Source organism: Rattus norvegicus, chromosome 1 (genome assembly GCF_021556685.1).
Source record: "Rattus norvegicus strain SHRSP/BbbUtx chromosome 1, alternate assembly SHRSP_T2T, whole genome shotgun sequence".
NCBI classification, from domain to species: Eukaryota; Metazoa; Chordata; class Mammalia; order Rodentia; family Muridae; genus Rattus; species Rattus norvegicus.
Window position 1 is genome coordinate 196,534,303 of NC_141534.1, and position 19,001 is coordinate 196,553,303.

Sequence of the window (19,001 nt, forward strand, 5' to 3'; positions counted from 1 at the left end):
CTTCCCAGCATTACACTGTGTTCTGGGTCCCAGCCCCTGTATCCTCACTATCAATAGAATGTCCAGGTTAATAGAGGGAGTGCTGCATTTAATAGTGTCAACAGTAGACCTAATTTGTGGGTAGCAGTAGGCTAAGGAGATGGGCTCAGTTTGTAAAGAGCTTGCTGTGTAGACCTGAGAATCTGAGTATGATCGCTTGCATCCAAGTGAAAGTCAGGCACACCAGTTCACGCTTGTAATTCTAGAACTGGGACAGCAGAGGAGGATTCCAGATGTGGGTGGGTGAGGGTTTGGGGGTGGGTGTGGGGAGGGGGGTTGATGGCCTCCGATCTAGACAAAAACAGTGAGCTCCAGGTTGAGTTCAGTGATAGACCAGATCTCAAAAGATAAGGTTGGAGAGCGACTGACAAAAACACGCCACGTATGAGCAACCTGTCAAATGCATGAGATAGAATTTTGAGTTGAGAAGTTATAGGGGGAAAAACCCATATTTTGGTGAAGCAGGCAGAGAAGAGTGTGTTGAGGTCCTCGCTACTCTCCATTCCCACTGCCTGCTGGAGTCCTCCGAATAGGTTTTTCTGTTCCAAGATTGGTGGTCAAAGAGAACTGCAGAATTAGAAGCAGAGCGCTACGCGGGTAATGATTATTATTTAAGGTATGTAAAACGTATCTAGGGCCATATCTGTTTGGCCGGTTTAGAATGGCAAGCGTTATTATTTTATTGCTAAAACCCAGTTAGCACTGCTGAATGTGTGCCCGGATTTCCAGCGATAAGATTAAGGCTCTGTGTGTTACCGTCCTTATAGCTTTGCTGCGACTACAGTGTTTTACCCAATTGCCTATTCCAAATTGTGAGCTAAATGTGCATGATCAATTGAGTGTAATTTGAATGATGTTGGGGATTCAAATTTGCAACAGGGTGAATCACTGACAAGCTGCTACTTCTGCGATCTTGAAGAAACGGAAAATAATTGTTCATTTCCCAATATATACAGGTGTGCATGTGGTATACAAATTTGCATTTTACATTCATTTACATTAATTAGAGACAGTTACTTTGGAAAAAAACTTGAATAAAATAACGATTTAGTGTTTTTAAAGAATGAATCATATATTAAATATGAAAATAAGTACATCTCATATTATAAACATACTAAATAATATAAGGTAAAAAGAATAAATGTATTCTCTTCTTAGAGGCTCAGAAACCACCGTACAAGAGGGAGTAGAAAGATTATAAGAACCAGAGATCAGAGAGGCATGGAGTAAAGCAGTTGCATGGAAATGACAGGACTAGAACACTCATGACATCACAGAATATGTCACCATCACAGGGCCTGTACAAGATCAAAGCAGTCAACACTTCACATAGATAAGCCCCCCACTTCCAAATGAGGCACTATTGACAGTTGATAGCTCCCAGACAGGGGAGAGTCAGGCTTTTTTTTTTAAGGGTATGACTCCTAGTAGGTCAACCACACTGCAGAGAATGCTCCAAATGGAGAGAATGTACGGGCAGCACAAACAGACTTGGGTTATTAAAATTCCCGGCTGTAGAGATGGTTTAATGTTGAGAACACTGTTGCTTTACAGAAGACTAGGGTTCGGTTCCCAGCCCCTTCATGACAGCTCACAACCATTTGTAACTTCAATGTTACCATGTCCTCTTCTGACTCTGCAGACACCAGTATTGCATGTGGTGCACACCTATGTGCAGGTAAACACCCGTACACACGAGTAAGTGAATTTAAAAAGCAAAAAGCAAACAAAAGAGAACACAAAGTTGGAAGGGAATGGGGGACTCGTGTGTGTGTGTGTGTGTGTGTGTGTGTGTGTGTGTAGTGTAGTGTGTGTGTTGAATACGATCAAAATACATTGTAAGAAATTCTCAAAGAGTTAATAAAATACTGTATGAAAAATGCCAAGACAGCAAACATCAGTTTCTAATACAAAATGTAGAAACTATACAACTTTGCTACTGTAATATGTGTGTATTCGTGAACTGTAGAAATATATTACCATTATGACGGAAGGAAATTCTGAAGAGATACTTGTGCCCCCCTTTGGCTACTGAAATAAGGCATCCCCGAGAAGTTTGAATTTCCCCAGAAGTATCATGGTAGAAGAAAGAAAAGACGGAAGCCTGATACTAGTCAGAGAAGAGCCTTGCCGTGTGTGTGTGCGTGTGTGTGTGCGTGTGTGTGTGTGTGTGTGTAAAACAAATGTGTTCTCATAAGTTTTGCTGTTGACAAGACACGGCGTTACAGCACGTTAGGTGTATTTACTGTTTGCTGTGTATCCAAACTGGCTTTGTCAAAGCCTTTCAGCTTCTTTCTGTTTTGCATTTTTCTGTTTTTCTCCATCCTATTTATTTTTGTTTGTCTAATATTGAACAATAAATTCCCTTATGTTCTTACCTAATTTTCCTTTGTTCTTGAGAACTCAGGTATGTACAGAATAAACTGTGGTCACATATATCTCAGCCCTTCCCATCTCCTCTAACATGTCTGTCTCCTAATTAAATGTCTTTCTGTTTTCTTTTTTGATAACTCACTATATCCAGACAGTGCTCCCCATGTGTGTGTGGGTGGAAGAGCATCCTCTGGAACATGGGAATCCTACCCACTGGTACAACCTTTGAAAGTTCTCTCTTCCCCGAAGGCGTAGATTTTTCAAAACCAACTTCAGTAAGGGTTCTTAAATGCTTAAACCTTCCTTCTAAGAACACCCATTCAGAGCCTGCCCCACATGTGGCCCATACATATACAGCCACCAAACTAGATAAGATGGATGAAGCAAAGAAGTGCAGGCTGACAGGAACCGGATGTAGATCTCTCCTGAGAGATACAGCCAGAATACAGCAAATACAGAGGCGAATGCCAGCAGCAAACCACTGGACTGAGAATAGGACCCCCATTGAAGGAATCAGAGAAAGGACTGGAAGAGCTTGAAGGGGCTCGAGACCCCATATGAACAACAATGCCAACCAACCAGAGCTTCCAGGGACTAAGCCACTACCCAAAGACTATACATGGACTGACCCTGGACTCTGACCTCATAGGTAGCAATGAATAGCCTAGTAAGAGCACCAGTGGAAGGGGAAGCCCTGGGTCCTGCCAAGACTGAACCCCAGTGAACGTGATTGTTGGGGGGAGGATGGTAATGCTGGGAGGATGGGGAGGGGAACACCCTTACAGAAGGGGAGGGGAAGGGGCTAGGGGGATGTTGGCCCGGAAACCGGGAAAGAGAATAACAATCAAAATGTAAATAAGAAATACCCAAGTTAATAAAGATGAAAAAAAAAAAAAACCCTCCTTCTAGCCTAACACCCACCAGAGGTAGTGGAAAGGAAAGGTTTATAGGGCAAAAGAGATTTAGACCTGTTTAGAAATAACTCTTCATAGCGATTCCAATCTTTGTTGTCAGGACATCAGCAACTCAGTCCACACAAATCAGCAGTGGTAGCTGGATCCCCTTGCAAACACCATTCATGAATCAGCAGCCACAGTTCAGTCCAGAAGAAACTGCAGGGCCTTGCCAGCCCAAGTCTGAGAAAGTGGCAAGAGGCCCCAGCAGAAGTTCTAGGGCGCATTTCTCTTTATGACGTCATGACAAATGATGATCAGTGAAGAAGTCAACCAATGCCGCAGGTCGGCCACGGTGTCGTCAGCAAAGATCAGCATCGGCAAAGCCCAGTGACGAGCAGCGAAGAGTGGCAAGGCGAACCAATGCCGCGGCCCAGTCAACCGTCTGTTGGGTCATACTTAAACCCTTTCCAAATGTCACACGTCATGTGTTCTCTTAAGGGTTCACTCTAGCAAAACATCACATGATGTTTTTCCAGACAGATTCCAGAAAAACGCCGTGTGTTTGTTCTCAGCAAAACATTCTCTCATGTGTCTGCTTCAACAAAACATCCTCTCATGAGACAGTTTCCAGGAAAAAAAATCACATGACACAACAGAGTCTCCAAAGGAACTGGAAGTTTCTACTTCGCTTCCCCAGCAAATCCCCAGTATGGGGTAAGAGGTCATCCACCCCATCTGGGCTGCAATTTTGTCTGTTGTGATCTTGTGCAGGTGGCCACAACTTCTTTGAGCTCACAAATGTGACAGCCACGGCGTGTCCAGAAGGTAGCATGTTGCAGCATGCCTCCCTACCCTTTGGCTTTTCTGCTTTGTCTTCCTTGATGTTCTCTGAGCCTTTGGTTGGGTGAAGAGTTGACAAAGGCATTCTGTTTGGCGCCTTGCCATGGATATCGAGTTTTCATACTGTCATTTGTTACAAAGACTGTATGTACTTTTCCATTGAGCTTCCTGGGGGCCTTTATCAGAAATCAGCTATGTACCTGTGAAGATTGGTTTCTGGACACTTCATCCACGGATACTGTCCTCTGTGTACATCTGAGATGAACAGTGCAATGTCTGAAGCTCTTTGGTGAGCTTTGAAATTGTATGATATGACCCCCCCACACACACACAACTTGGCACTTCCTAAATGTTTTTACTGTCTACCTCCATATATTAAGTATCATGAAAACATCCCCTTATCAGTGATTCACACTGCTGTAACATTCAAATTCCTAACTTGATTCAAATTATACCCAAATGATTACACACACATAGTTTGCAGTTTAGAAAGACGCTATGGTAAAATACTGCATCGTTTTAGACAGCTTTGAAGCACTTTCTTAATCTGTACACAAATCCACGCTGAGATTTTAAGGAAACTGTGCTGCATCGAGATCAGTTTGAAAGGGAGAGCAGCTCAGTGGAACCGAGGTTTAGAATCCATGAAATTTCAGTGTTCGGGTTGCATGTATCGTTGAATAATTTATTTTTAAGATTCTTATGTCCCTTGACACCAGTGAACATGGTGCTTTAAGAAATATTCATTCTGCAAATGCTTTTGCTAATGTGATTTTTTGCTATTATCATGTTCTAGGACATTATTAGTTAATTCTATTAGTAGTTATTATAGTATAATAATAGTTATATAGTTACTCTTATATTTACTTCTATGTTCTATCTTAGTTATATGTCTGTGTGTAGGTAGGTGCACAGAAAACAGAGGCTTTAGATCCCCTGGGGCTGGGGTCATGAACAGTTGTGACCCTTTGATGTGGGTGCTGGGAACCCAGCTCGTATCCTCTGAGAGAGCGGCACGTGCTCATTACCACCGAGCCTCTCTGTGGCCCTGCTGATCGTAACAGTTTAAATAAATCTTTCAGGAACTTTTTATGTCATCCACACATGAAAAAAGTTTTACTTCTCATTTTCCCATCCTTTTGCCATTTGTTTGTCTTTCTTGTCCTACTGATTGGCTAGGACGTTCAGTGTAGCATTAAACAGAAGTATTGTCAGCAAACATCCCGACTTTTCTAAGCCTAGGAGGAAGCACTTCTATCTCACTGCTAGGAGTGCTGGGAGCTATAGTTACTTTTATCAAATTTAGAAGGTCATGTCTATAGTCTGCTGACAATTTTTATAAAGAATAGTTGCTCCGTTTTGTCCAATTTGTCTTCCCCATGTACCATAATAATGATTTCTTGCCTTTATTGAGTAAACATGGTGAATTATATAGGCTGATTTTCTTTTTTTATTAAGTTTGTTCTCTGAATGTTTCATATGTGTAAATAATGCATTCTGGTTAATTTCTCTGATCCTCAAATATTGAATCAATATTGAATTACTGAGATAATCTCTCCTCATCCTGAAATGTTGCTCTGTTCATTTATTGATGAGCTTTTAAAAGATTTTATTGAGGGTTTTTAATATCTAAGTTCCTGAAAGACATTGACTTATAGGTTCTTTTTCTATTAAAGCGTTAAGTTTGTTTGGCTTCATAAAATGAGCTAAGAAGCATATTGTCTACTTCCATTTTTCTAAAGATTTTGTTTAATATCGACACTTTTTTCTTTCTTAAAGTTGGCTCACATCAGAACGGCAAAGACGAATGGCCAATCCTACAACACTCCCTAAGTATTGGAAGGAGACAATGACGCCCGTTGGTCACCCAAAGCAGGTTAGAGGTCCCAGCACGGCAGACAGCAGGAGTCTTCCCTGCTTGAGATGCAGCAGTGTGTGGAGACCATGTCAGGTCGTAGCCATGTATAGGGGCGAGGTTGCCCTGTGGCTGAGAACCCCAGGACAATTGGCTCAGATCCTTTCTGAGCAAGGCACAGCCAAACCAGCTCCTTCCTCCTGTGGAGTGAGCACGCTAAGGTCCTCTGGAGTTGCTTTCACTGATTTCACTGGCCATGGAACCTGCTTGGTTTTAGGGTAGTTAGGCCTTGTCTCAGAATGCTCAGCATACTCAGCAAGGTGCACAGGAAGGCTCAGGGCCCACGCACGACACTCGGACGAGGACCTCTCCCTCCATGACCCTCCCTCCCCTCCTTTCCCTCCTATTCTATCCCCTCCCCTGCCCTCCCCTCCTTTTCCTTTTCTTTCAAGACAAGGTTTCTTTGTGTAGCCCTGATTGTCCCGGAATTCACTAGTAGACCAGGCTGGCCTCAAAGTCAGAGAAGCACCTGCTCCTGTCTCCCAAGTGCTGGAATTAAGGTGTGCACCACCCTGCCCTGTTTAGGAGTTCTCTTTCTAAGAAGACTTTTTATTAAGGGCATAATTTCTTCAAAGCCACATTTATGTCTTTTTTCTTGAATCAGTTTTGGAAATTTGTGTAATATGAGAAATTTATTGTGTCCAAATTACCAAATGTATTATTTTCTTATTATTCTTTTAATATCCACAGGATATATCGTCATTTTTGATATTAGTATTTTTAATTTTTTTACTTCCTAACTCATTAATCTTTCTAAGGATTTATCAAGATATTTTCTCTAAGAGTCACATCTTAATTTTGTTAAATTTATATTTTAGTTTGTTTAAAATGTCATTGTTTTTATCTTTACTCTTTGTTGATATTTAACTAGTTCCTTATATGATTTCTTAGGGTATAAACTTTAATCACATTTTAAATCCCTTTCTCTTGTTCTTTCTTTCTTTCTTTCTTTCTTTCTTTCTTTCTTTCTTTTTCTTTTTCTTTTTTTAAATCAAGACAGGGTCTCACTACATAGCTCTACTTGGCCTGGACTTGGCTTTTTAGACCAGAGTAACCTTGAACTCACAGACATCCACCTGCCTTGGGATTAAAGGTTTGTACCACCATGCCAGGCAAAGACTTTCTTTATTTGGTATAAACATTATAGAAATAGTTGGCCCTCTGGACCTCCTTTAACCATATCCTGCCAGTGTCCATATGCTGACTTTTCATTGTTATTCAGTTGGAATTCTTTCTAGTTTATTTGGGATAGGTTTGACTCATGGACCATATAAGAGTGTTTAATGTTGATATCAATATTATGACTGATATTTGAATATCTGGTTTTTTTCTTGATTTATTTTTCTTACTAGTTTGGTTTTGTTAATAACTGATTTGAATTCATTGAGTAATATATTTTATAAGATTTGAATCTTTTAAAACTCATTTAAGCTGATTCTTTTTTATTAAGTTTATATTCCACACACTTTGAAGTTGCTGATTTTAGTATTCTGTTTCAGTTTAATCAGGCGTATAGTGTAGTTCAGATCTTTTCCCTTTAGTGAATTAAAAAAAAAACAAGATTTTTTTCCTATTGCTCACTTAAATGTAGATACTAACACCTCCAATGAGGATGTGGACTTGACTTTTCTGCCTTTAGTTCTGCCCATTTCTGCTTGATGTATTTTTTATTGGTTATTTTATATATTTACATTTCAAATGTTATCCCCTTCCCAGTTTTCCCTCCACAAGCCCCCTCCTCCCTCCCCTGCCTCTCTGAGGGTGCTCTCTCATCTGCCCACCCACTCTTGTTTTAGTGGCTTAGTGCTCCCCATCCTGGGTCATCAAGCCTCCACAGGACCAAGGGGCTCCCCTCCCAGTGATGCCAGATAGGGTAATTCTCTGCTACATATGCAGCTGGAGCCATGGGCACCCCCTGTGTACTCTTTGGTTGGTGGTTTAGGCTCTGGGAGCTTTGGGCGGGGGTCTGGTTTGTTGATATTGTTGTTCTTCCAATGAAGTTGCAAACCCCTTCAGCTCCTATAGTCCTTGCCCTAACTTCCTCATTGGGGTCCCCATGCTCAGTCCAATGTTTGGCTGTGTACATCCACATCTGTATTGGTTTGGCTCTGGCAAAACCTCTCAGGGGACAGCAATAGCAGTCTCCTGTCAGCAAGCACTTCTTGGCATCAGCAATAGTGTCTGGGTTTGGTGTCAGCAGATGGGATGGATCCACAGGTGGGGCAGTCTCTGGATGGCCTTCCCTTCAGTTTCTGCTCCACTCTTTGTCCCCACATTTCCTTTTGACAGTAGTTTGGGGTTAATATTTTTGAGGTGGGTGGCTGCATCCCTCACCTGGGGGCTGTGCCTATCTGCTGGATATGGTCTCTACAGGTTCTTTTCCCCCTTTGTTGGGTATTTTGGCTAAAGTCCTCCTGGGAACCTCTTGGGTCCCTGGCATCTGGGACTTTCTAGTGGGTACCCTCAGTTTCCCCTTCCCCACTGCTACACACCTACTTTCAAATTCCTGACCCTCCGTATTTCTCCTCCCATATCTGAACTGGCTCCCCCTTTCCCCTCTCCTCCTCCTCTCACCCTCCCATGATCCTTTTCTCCCTGTACTTCTCGGAGATTATTCTCTTTCCCCTACCGAGTAGCACTGTAGCATCCACAAGTAAGTGTGATCTTCTTTCTTTTTGAGTTTCTTCCGTGAGTTGTGTTGTGGGTATTCTGAGCTTCTTTTTGGCTAATATCCACATATCAGTGAGTCCATACCTTGTGTGTTCTTTTGGGACTGGGTTATCTCACTCAGGATGATATTTTCAAGTTCCATCCATCTGCCTATAAATGTCATGAAATCATTGTTTTTAATAGCTGAAATCATTGTTTTAGTAGTATTCCATTGTATAAATGTACCACATTTTCTCTATCCATTCCTCTATTGAGGGGCATCTGGGTTGTTTCCAGCTTCTGGCTATTGTAAATAAGGCTGTTATGAACATAGTGGAGCACGTGTCCTTTTTATATGTTGGAGCATCTTTTGGGTATATGTACAGGAGTGGTATAGCTTGGTCCTCAGGTAGAACTATTTCTAATTTTCTAAACTGCCAGACTGATATTTAGAGAGGTTGTACCAGCTTGCAGTCCTATCAGCAATGGAGGAGGGTTCCTCTTCCCCTACATCCTTGTCAGCATCTGCTGTCACCTGAGTTTTCGATCTTAGCCATTCTGACTGGTGTGAGGTGGAATCTCAGGGTTATTTTGATTTGCATTTCCCTGATGATTAAGGATGCTGAACACTTCTTTAAGTGCTTCTCAGACATTCGATATTCCACAGTTGAGAATTCTCTGTTCAGCTCTGTTCCCTATTTTTTTTTTAATATTTGGCTTTCTGGAGTCTAACTTCTTGAGTTCTTTGTATATTTTGGATATTAGCCCTCTATTGGACGTAGCATTGGTAAAGATCTTTTCCCAATCTGTGGATTGCCTATTGACAGTGTCCTTTACCTTATAGAAGTGTTTCAATTTTATGAGGTCCCATTTGCCAATTCTTGATCTTAGAGCCTAAACCATTGGTGTTCTTTCTGTTCAGAAAATTCTCCCCTGTGCCAATGCATTCCAGGTTCTTTCCCACTTTCTCTTCTATTAGATTCATTGTATCTGGTTTGATGTGGAGGTCTTTGATCCACTTAAACTTGAGCTTTGTACAAGGAGATAAGAATGGGTCAATTTGCATTCTTCTACATGCTGACCTCCAGTTGAACTGGCACCATTTGTTGAAAATGCTGTCTTTTTTCCATTGTATGGTTTTGGCTCCTTTGTTAAAGATCAAGTGACTATAGGTGTGTGGGTTCATTTCTGAGTCTTCAGTTCTATTCCATTGATCTACCTTTCTGTCGCTGGACCAATACCATGTGGTTTTTAATCACTATTGCTGTGTAATACAGCTTGAGGTCAGGGATGGTGATTTCCCCTAGAGGTACTTTTATTGTTGAGAATGATTTTTGCTCTCCTGGGTTTTTGTTATCCTGGGTTTTATTATTCCATATGAAGTGAAGTTGAGAGTTACTCCCCTTCCCAGACATCTCTTCCTAGAAAAGGTATTTAATCTTTGGTTCATGGTATGCATTTTCTTCTTGCTGTGAATAAGCAGTTTGGACAAGTAAGGACTGTCTCGTTCCTGAAGGACAGCTGGGAGGGTGCCCTTCATATGGAGCCAAGCCCAAGTCTCTGCAGAAGTTCTTTTGTGGGCCCTGCTCTCAATAATCCCAGGTTCCCTGCAGTGTCTGGGTGTCCAGGAACTCGAGACCCACAGCCTCTGTCCCAGCCCGTGCTGTTTCTCACCTGGAGAAACATGAGCGGGGACCCCTCTCCTAGGCTGGATTTGTCTGCCCACTCTGAGTGGGTGTCCGCATCGCAGGAGCCTGGCACTCCAGTGGGGAGAATGGAATGTGTCCTGTGTCTCCCCTCACTGAGGAGCATTCAGATACTCCAGCGGCCAGGCGGAAACAGAACCACACCTTCCACTGTGCGGGGTACTGGAGATTAAACTTGCAGGCCAACCTGGCGGCAATCATCAGCAGTCATCTTCGCCGATTGAAATATCTCACTGGCTCTGCTTCAGATACTTTAAAGTTTTGTTATTTGTTGCATGTATATCTACCGTTTTAGGGTTGTCCTTATCCAGTGATTGTTATGAAACATCCCTCTTTATCTCGGCCGATATTTAATCCTTGGCCTTAGCATTGTCCGGTAGCGTTGTAAGCACTTGACACTTTACCATTACTTACACGATGGTGTATTTCCCATTCTTTACTGTCAGCGTATGTCTTTATCCTTAGGTTCATAACAATCGATAATGTCAAGTTTACGTTTATCATGCTCATGTTCATTCATTATTTGTCTTGCCTACTTATATTATTGTTACTCTTGCTTTTTAAGTCAGTAAAATATTTTCTGTAAATCCTTTCTGTACCCGTTGGAAGGGATCATCTCCTGTGCTCTGTGTGGAAGCATCGCCTGTCAATTAAAAAGCTGTTGGCCTATTAGTTTAGGCAGGAAATAGGAGGTGGGAGTTCCAGCAGGGAGGGAGGATTCTGGGACAGTGTCAGGCTCAGGCATGGGGTGGGGTGGGGGTGGGGGCTCATCTCAGTGCTGATGGAGACAGATGCATGAAACTCAGAAGAGGTAACCAGCCACGTGCCACTCACAAAATAGAACAAACAGGTTAATTAAGTCCCAAGCTAGTCGGGGAACAAGCCCTAGTTTATGGCCTAGGCACTTATTCAGGAATAATTCAGTCTCAGAGTCCTTACTTCAGAAACTTGGGTGCAGGTAGAAAAGCCCAACCGCTGGAAAATAAGCCAAGTCACAGCTCATAAGGTGCCACACAGGGCTCCTCCACCAGCTTCCTCTCCTTGACCTTCTACCCTTTATGGATACCTCTTCCATTATATTGTTCGTGGTTAACCTGGGGCAACTACAGATGTTCCTTAGTTTCATTTTTTGTTTTGAGACAAAGTTTCACTTTGTAGCCCAGGTTGGCCTTACACATACCTTTTTCCTGCTTCAGTCTCTGAATGCCAGGATTACAGATGTGTGTCGGCGGCTGTGTAAACATTGCATTCATAGCTCACAGCAGTATCAGTTAATACAGTTACCCTCAGACTCGGGTTTTCACTCTACCCACGACTTTTTCCTCCCTCCTTCACTCTGCTTTGCACACATAAGAACCTGAACCTGACGGCATTTAACTCCCACTTATCTTTCACCTGCTCATAATTACAGTTTGCAAATCTCGAGTTATCTGTGGGACTGTGAAGGAAGAGAAGGGAGGTCTTTGTATGCACCCACACATTTGTCTCTGCCATGAGCCATATCCCTTTCTGAGATCAACACTGGTTTCTTTTTATTGCGAAGAACACCTGCTGGTCTTTCTGCTTTGAACATTTTGATACGTTCTCTCTGGGTGTCTGGGTTTCTGTGATATGCGTGTTTCTCTGGGGTTGTACATGTGTGTGAGGGTGCACATGTGAGTGCATATGCATGGAGGTCAGAGGTCAATGTATGGTGTCTTCTTCAATCACCCTTCACCTTACTTTTTGAGATTAGACCTTTCACTGAACCTGGAGCTCACCAATTTACCTAGGCTAGCACACCAGGGAACTCTAGGTATCCTCCTGTCTCCGTCTTGGCCCCATACCCCCCATGCACCAGCACTTTTATGTTTTGTGATCTGTTTTGTGATCTGAACTTGGGTCCTCGTCTATTTCACTGACTGATTCATCTCCCCAGGCCTTTAAGTCCTTTTTTAAAATTTAAGTTTTGGGATTAAAAAATGTTATTTTAATCCCAGGCAACTTTGGGCTGTCTCTCGATTGCTGTACACTTTGAATCTTGTTTTTTTCTCTAATCCCATCAAATACTTGGCTCCATTTTGGGAAGTGGGATTCCCATGTGTTCTGCATGACTCTGTGGCTGTGCTCACACTTATTTTCTTCTGTGACTCCTAATACCACACACACAGAGAGCTCAGAGGGGAGGCTGCTCTCATCCTTTCTCAGCTCCGCCACCTGCCTGCGTTTTGGTTTTTCCCACTGTCTGTCTATCATCTCTGTTGTTTTCTGTTTCCTACTGAATTTAAAGATTGTTTTTTTAAAATAAGATTTATTTATTTATTATATATGAGTACACTGTCACTGTCTTCAGACACACCAGAAAAGGCCATCAGATCACATTACAGATGGTTGCGACCCACCATGTGGTTGCTGGGAATTGAACTCAGGACCTCTGGAAGAGCAGTCAGTGTTCTTAACTGCTGAGTTCTTAACTGCTCTCTCCAGCCCCTACTGAGTTTAATTCTGAGAGACTAGACTGTCTGTCATGCCTTCAGTGTATGGCGGGTTACTAGTGTAACTCTTCTGTTTTCTCAGCAGGACCCTCCTGCTCCTGTAGTGCCCTACATGCCCTTTTTGCCTCTGAAAAATGATTTTTATTCAATTATTAATTAAACGCTGACAATTTCGTATTGTATTTTGATCATAATTACCCCATACTCTTCTCACGAGCATCGCTCAGAACTACTCCCACTTCCCCATGCCATCCTAACTTTGTGTCCTCATTTTTATGATGTGTTTATTTATTTTCCATCTAATTAATCAATTTTGGAGGCAGGGTTTTTTCTGTAGCCCTGGCTGTCCCAGAACTTGCTCTGTAGAACAGACTGCTCACAAGCCTGCATCTGCTTCCTGAGTTCTGGGATTAAAGGTGCACACCACCACCATCCAGCTCCTCTTTTATTTTTAATAGTTCACTGAGTATAAGTTTACACTGAACTCAGTCTGTTATCATCATGGCAGGAAGCGTGGCGGCAGGTAGGCAGACACTGGAGCAGTAGCTGAGATCTACGTCTTGATCTGTAGGCAGACACACATACAGAGAGAGAGAGAGAGAGAGAGAGAGAGAGAGAGAGAGAGAGAGAGAGAGAGAGAGAGAGAGAGAGACTGGGCCTGGCTTGTGCTTTTGACACCCTCCACCAGTAACACTGCTCCAACAAGCCACACCTCTCAATCCTTATAATCCTTTCAAACAGTGCCTCTCCCTGGTGACTAAGATATGAGCCTATGGGGGACATTCTTTTTTTTTTTTTTTTTTTTGGTTCTTTTTTTTTGGAGCTGGGGAACGAACCCAGGGCCTTGCGCTTCCTAGGCAAGCGCTCTACCACTGAGCTAAATCCCTAACCCCGGGACATTCTTATCCAAACCACTACATAGGGTCTCACCATGTAGCTCAGTCTGTCCTGGAACTCACTGTGTAGACTAAACTGACCTCAAAGTCACAGAGTTCCACCTGCCTCAGCCTCCCGAGTGCTGGGATTAAAGGCATGCACCACCATGCCCAGCATCTAATTGCTACTTTTTATGCTATGACTTCTCTTATGTGGAAGTCAAATTCTGCTTGGTCTATCGCACCGGGGAAATTCTCTCAGTCTCTTGCTTTTCTTCTATCTTTGGCATGGTGCAGGCCCTCAGGCAACAGGCCTTCTGATTCATGTTGTAGACTGAGATCTCTTGCTCCTTCCCAGGCCTGCATGAGAAAAACCATTGGCCATAGGCTGAGTCAGAGCTCATATGGTGCCACACAGGGCTCCTCTGTCAGCTTTCTCTCCCTGACTGCTCTACACTGACCTACCAGAAATGCCCATAGACAGCAACTCTTTCTGCTGTGGAACTTGCTGACTCCTCGCAGCCATGTGCTTAATGGATCCATCTCTTAGGTATAATTTTGGGAAGCTCTGCACCCTGCTCTGGAACTAAGGAATTCAGAGTTGACATTCTGAATCTTGATTTATCTTGTCCTATAGTGTTTAGTCATTGGCAGCTCTTCTAACATGCTGTGGGGGCACAGCTCTTGTGTCATTTCATTGGCATGGAGGAGACTTGGTTTTTAAAGAGTAAGTTTTGGGGGTATAGATTTCAAGGTAGGGAATAAAGCACAAACCATACAAAAGCACTTTCCCTTGCCACAACTAATGGGAAATCTTCATATCAGGTTTCAGTGACTTTGGGCTGGTTAGTTTCTGAAGCAGATGTGCAGCTTGGTCTTCACATGGGTCCTGAACAACTGGAGCGGGGTCCAAGGGGGCTATCCCAAAACTTGCTGCCTGTACATGGGATATGTTTTCCTAACTGGGCTGCTTGTTGGGCCTCAGTGGGAGAGGATGCATCTAACCTCATAAAGACTTGATATGCTAGAGTCAGGGAATACCCAAGAGGGTCCTACCTGTTCAGAGAAGAAGGGGAGGGAGGATGGGGGAAAGATTGTGGGAGGAGGGTGACCGGGAGGAGGGCACTGAACAGGATGTAAAGTGAATAAGTAAAACAAACAAAAATAATAAATGAATAAAATGCAAAGGGAGAGGGCGAATATTACAAGCCCTTTAACAAAGTGCTCAGTGATGTGAAGTGTGTGTGATTCTCATTCTAGAAACTCACACTGTGATTGTTCTGACAACCAGGCACCGATAGGATATTGTACTCGTTGAATGGACCTGAATAGGCACAAGACATCAAAACCAAGTTCTCGGCACAAAGGAGGTTTATTTGCCCCAGAAGAGCAGAGAATAAGAGAAAAGATAGAAATGAAGCACAAGGAAGAAAGGAAAAGGTAAGGGAGAGGGGAAGGGGTGTTTGTCCCAGGGTGGCGGTAGTGGAATACGGATGGACTGCCTCTGGATAGAGAGGAGACTTGGAAAATGGCAGTTCATAAAGGTAAAAGGGGAAACCCTGGGTTAGGGTGAGTTGTTTAATTTTGACTGGACATGTTAATTAAGTGAGCCAAAGGGAACTTTTGATTGCTGGACATTGGTAGTCAGCTTCAGGGGGAGGAGGTGGCCAAATAAGGGATTAGACCTTGGTGGTTAGCTTTAGGAATGGAATCCAACAGTTTATCAAGACAGAGGGAATGGGGGAGCAGGGCATGGCCTGCCAGAGCTGTGTTCGCCATGCTGTAATCCTTCTCTCACACACTGCCTGTTTGTTCTTCTTGTTGCTTTGATTCTGAAGTTATTTATTGAAAGCTGACTGTACACCAGGCACTGTGCTGTCTAGAGCTTTAAAAGAGCGTGCCAATGTGAGGAGTGGCCGAAGAACTTTCACAAATAACAAATATAATGTCTCAAAGTGGCTGCCTGTGGTACTCAGCCCCTTGTGTAGATGAGATGAGCCTCTCCATGATTGATTCTGGGACAGGAGAGATGGTGCCTTTCCTCTGCTACTCTTGAAATGTTCCTTCGCTATTCGCAGTTTGATGCTAAGACCTTGATTTTCTCTGCTCACATATGAGAGAACACTAAACGGGGGCCTCTCTAGGGTGATGTCCCATTGCCTCCACACCTCTGACACATGGGCAGGCTTCTAGCAATTCAGGGTACTTCGACACAACTTTACCATGTGGCAGACATGGACAGAAGGCCTTCTGAATAGATGGTTACTTCTGTATGTGAGTGTTTTGAACATTTGCATTGGTGAGACAGGTATCACAGGGTACTTTCTCCCCAGGCTTTTAGTCTCAGCCCGTTTACTCTTTCATTGGCTTTGTTTGAGAAACCTTTTATTTATTTCCATTGCTTCCCTCAGGGTGCTCCCCATATGGCTTTAAACATTCAGCCCAGACTTTCTCAGTATCCCACTGACAGGAGTGTGAATCCAGCAGAAACCTAAGAGATTTTTACGTTACATTCGAAGGGGAGAAAACACATCAGTTTCTTGGGATGCCATTTGGCTCCCAAGCAGAACACTGAATCATTTCTCTAAGAGGGTAAAAGTAAATAAGCCATTTAGAGTCTTTTAATGGGTAGCCTGGCTTGCCATTATGCGAGCTGTGCTTATGACGTGGCAAATAGGAGTTCCTGGAGCAGAAGCCTTGAGGACTGCCACTAATTTGACTGAAATGGAGTGAGTGAGGCATTGCACAGTAAAGTAGGTGGAGTGGAGAAGGCTAGGCTGTTAGGGCTCCTGAGGAGTTTATTAGTTTTTCCGCACTAGGAGGTGAGGTGGGTGTTTAAAGTTGGCAAGGTATGTCCGACGCCATTACAGAGCCCCACGGCGAGAAGGACGAATCAGTTGCATTTGGAAGAAGAACCAACAATTAACTGTCAGGCCAGCAGATGATGACGCTCTGAAACCTCAAGCTACATCAGTCAAAAATGCAATATTTATGCTAACCAAATGTGAATTAATATCACCTCTGAAATATGTGCATTTAATATATTTCTCAACACAGAGAATCAAGCCAGTGGGATTTTCTCATTAGATGGTTACCGTGGGAACACAGAGGACAATCAGCGGTGACGACTGCATACACTGGATTGTGGAAAGAAGAGTGTCTCATGGACCAACTGGTGAAGAGATGCAGTCGTGGGCATCTTAAAAGGGCCACTGGTTGCTTCTCGGCATGCGACAAGATGCTGGGGCTCCCAACATGCTCCTAACTGCAAGACCTCACTGGAATGTGGAGGAGTCCTTTCTGCTTAAACTTGGTTGAAGAGGATAGAGATCCTCTTTCTCCAAATGCATGCTGAGGTTTACTCCTGAGGTGCATGCACACTGGGAAGCTTCCAGAACTTCAGTGGCAAAGACACTGACATCATGGGCAATGCTGTCTGATCATGCAGGGCAGGTATTCCAAGGATTGTTTATGACAAACCGTACTGAGTCATGCACACTTAAGATTTATGCAGTGCTTGACCACTGAGATCTCATTTCGTGAGGTCTCAAGAGCCTCAAGATGCTTCCGGATGGTTCGGTTTTCTGCTGTTACAGCAAAAGAAGCTTAAGCATAATCCTGGCATAGGTTTCAGCCTTGCATCTTGGCTGAATTTTGGAAGGAGTTTTCATCTTCCTTATTCTTTCTTCTCCCAGGAAGGACTCCCTGGACCCTGTACATTCTTCATCTAGACTTGTTGCCCTAGGAAACTGAACACAGCTATGAGTTTTGCTGGCTCCAATCCTGTGTTTTTTTCTGGCAACTTTCACAGGTACTGGAGACAGATGGCCAAGGAGTCAGAAGTTTGGTCCCAAAAGGAAGGCTGGAGACAAACAAAACATGTCCTGAGAGTGCAGGGGAAAACAGCAGTCATTTCTGTTCACAGTGCTTAAGATCTCATAGCCACCTTACGCTTGAAATCGCATCCTTGGCTTTCCATGAGCTTAGATGATTACGGTCACCTTTCAGTTCAGTAGTTTTTCAAATAGATTCCCATAATGCATCTGTTAGCAGATGCCGTAGCAATGGAAATCTCATTTGAAAAGATCATCTCTACACAATGCAGAGCCTGATGTGTACTGGTGTTTCTACTAATTCACTATAGACCATCAGGTTTTCCACCTTCTATATTAAATCTAGATATAATTCATCAATTAAAAATGCCTTTCCTCTTAGAGACAGACGTCTTTTGAGAAGTCTCCTAATATTTGCATGTACGAGGTCAGCCGTTGCCACCATTTCTGCAGTTATCTGGCTGCCAACAGTTGCCTCTCTGAGCTCAAAAGCTTCAACGCCTTGGGGCGGCTTTTGTGTTGGCGTTGTGAATTTGTAGGCACATGGAGAAAGCTGGATGCTGAAACTCTGCAACAAGCCGTGCCCTGCTTTATTTTTATCCTAATGGCTACATTTAGAGTTGTGTGATTATGGGAGAAAGGCTCTTACTGAACCTGTTTTGGCTAGGCTTCCTGGACAGTAAGCCCCTTAGATCTTGTATCCATTCCCAGCATTGAATAACGGGCACACACCACCATGCCTGTTGTCGTAATTTCTGTTCTAATGCTGCAAAGAGACTCTATAGACAAGGTAACTTACAGAAGAACTGGGGACTTGCTTACAGTTTCTGAGGGTTGTCTATTCTCATCATTGCTGGGTGTGCGGTGGTAGGCAGGCAATGTGCTAGAGAAGTGGCTAAAAGTCCACCCCCAGTGACATACCTCCTCCAACAAGGTCACATCTCCTAATCCTTCCTAAACAGTTTCACTAAGTGTGGACCAAGCATTCAAATAACTGACCCCATGGGAGTTATACTCATCCAAAACACTATATTATATCCCCTGGTCCTTACAGGCTTGTAGACATATCACAACCCAAAATGTATTTAGTTAAACTTCAAAAGTCCTCTATCACAGTCTCGACACTGTTTAAGAGTCTAAAGTATCTTCTTCGCCTCAAGGCAATCTCTTGTAATCCCTTGTAAAATCAAAAGGCAGATCATATACTTCCAACATAAAATAGCACAGAATATATATCACCACTCTAAAAAGGATGAAAAGGGCATAATGATCGTGAAGAAATGCTGGACCACACCAAGACTGAAAACCAGCAGGGCAAAATCCAAATTCTGTAACTCCATGTCCGATGTTAAGGGGTTCTTTAGATGCCTCTTTCCTTCCAGCTTTGCTGACTATTGCACA

General features: G+C 43.2%; 1 long non-coding RNA gene across 3 annotated transcripts; it reads left to right on the forward strand.

Annotated features, from left to right (window-relative positions):
• Positions 1-298: 298 nt before the first annotated feature.
• LOC108349652 (uncharacterized) lies at positions 299-18,424 on the forward strand. Of its 3 annotated transcripts, none has more exons than XR_015647509.1 (5): positions 299-655; positions 5,928-6,024; positions 7,064-7,156; positions 15,059-15,207; positions 16,825-18,424. It is a non-coding gene; the product is annotated as an uncharacterized LOC108349652 (long non-coding RNA). The 3 variants fall into 3 exon arrangements; XR_015647514.1 differs by having other exon boundaries at positions 303-655; positions 7,060-7,156; XR_015647515.1 differs by lacking the exon at positions 299-655 and adding an exon at positions 3,637-4,437 and having other exon boundaries at positions 7,060-7,156.
• Positions 18,425-19,001: the final 577 nt, after the last annotated feature.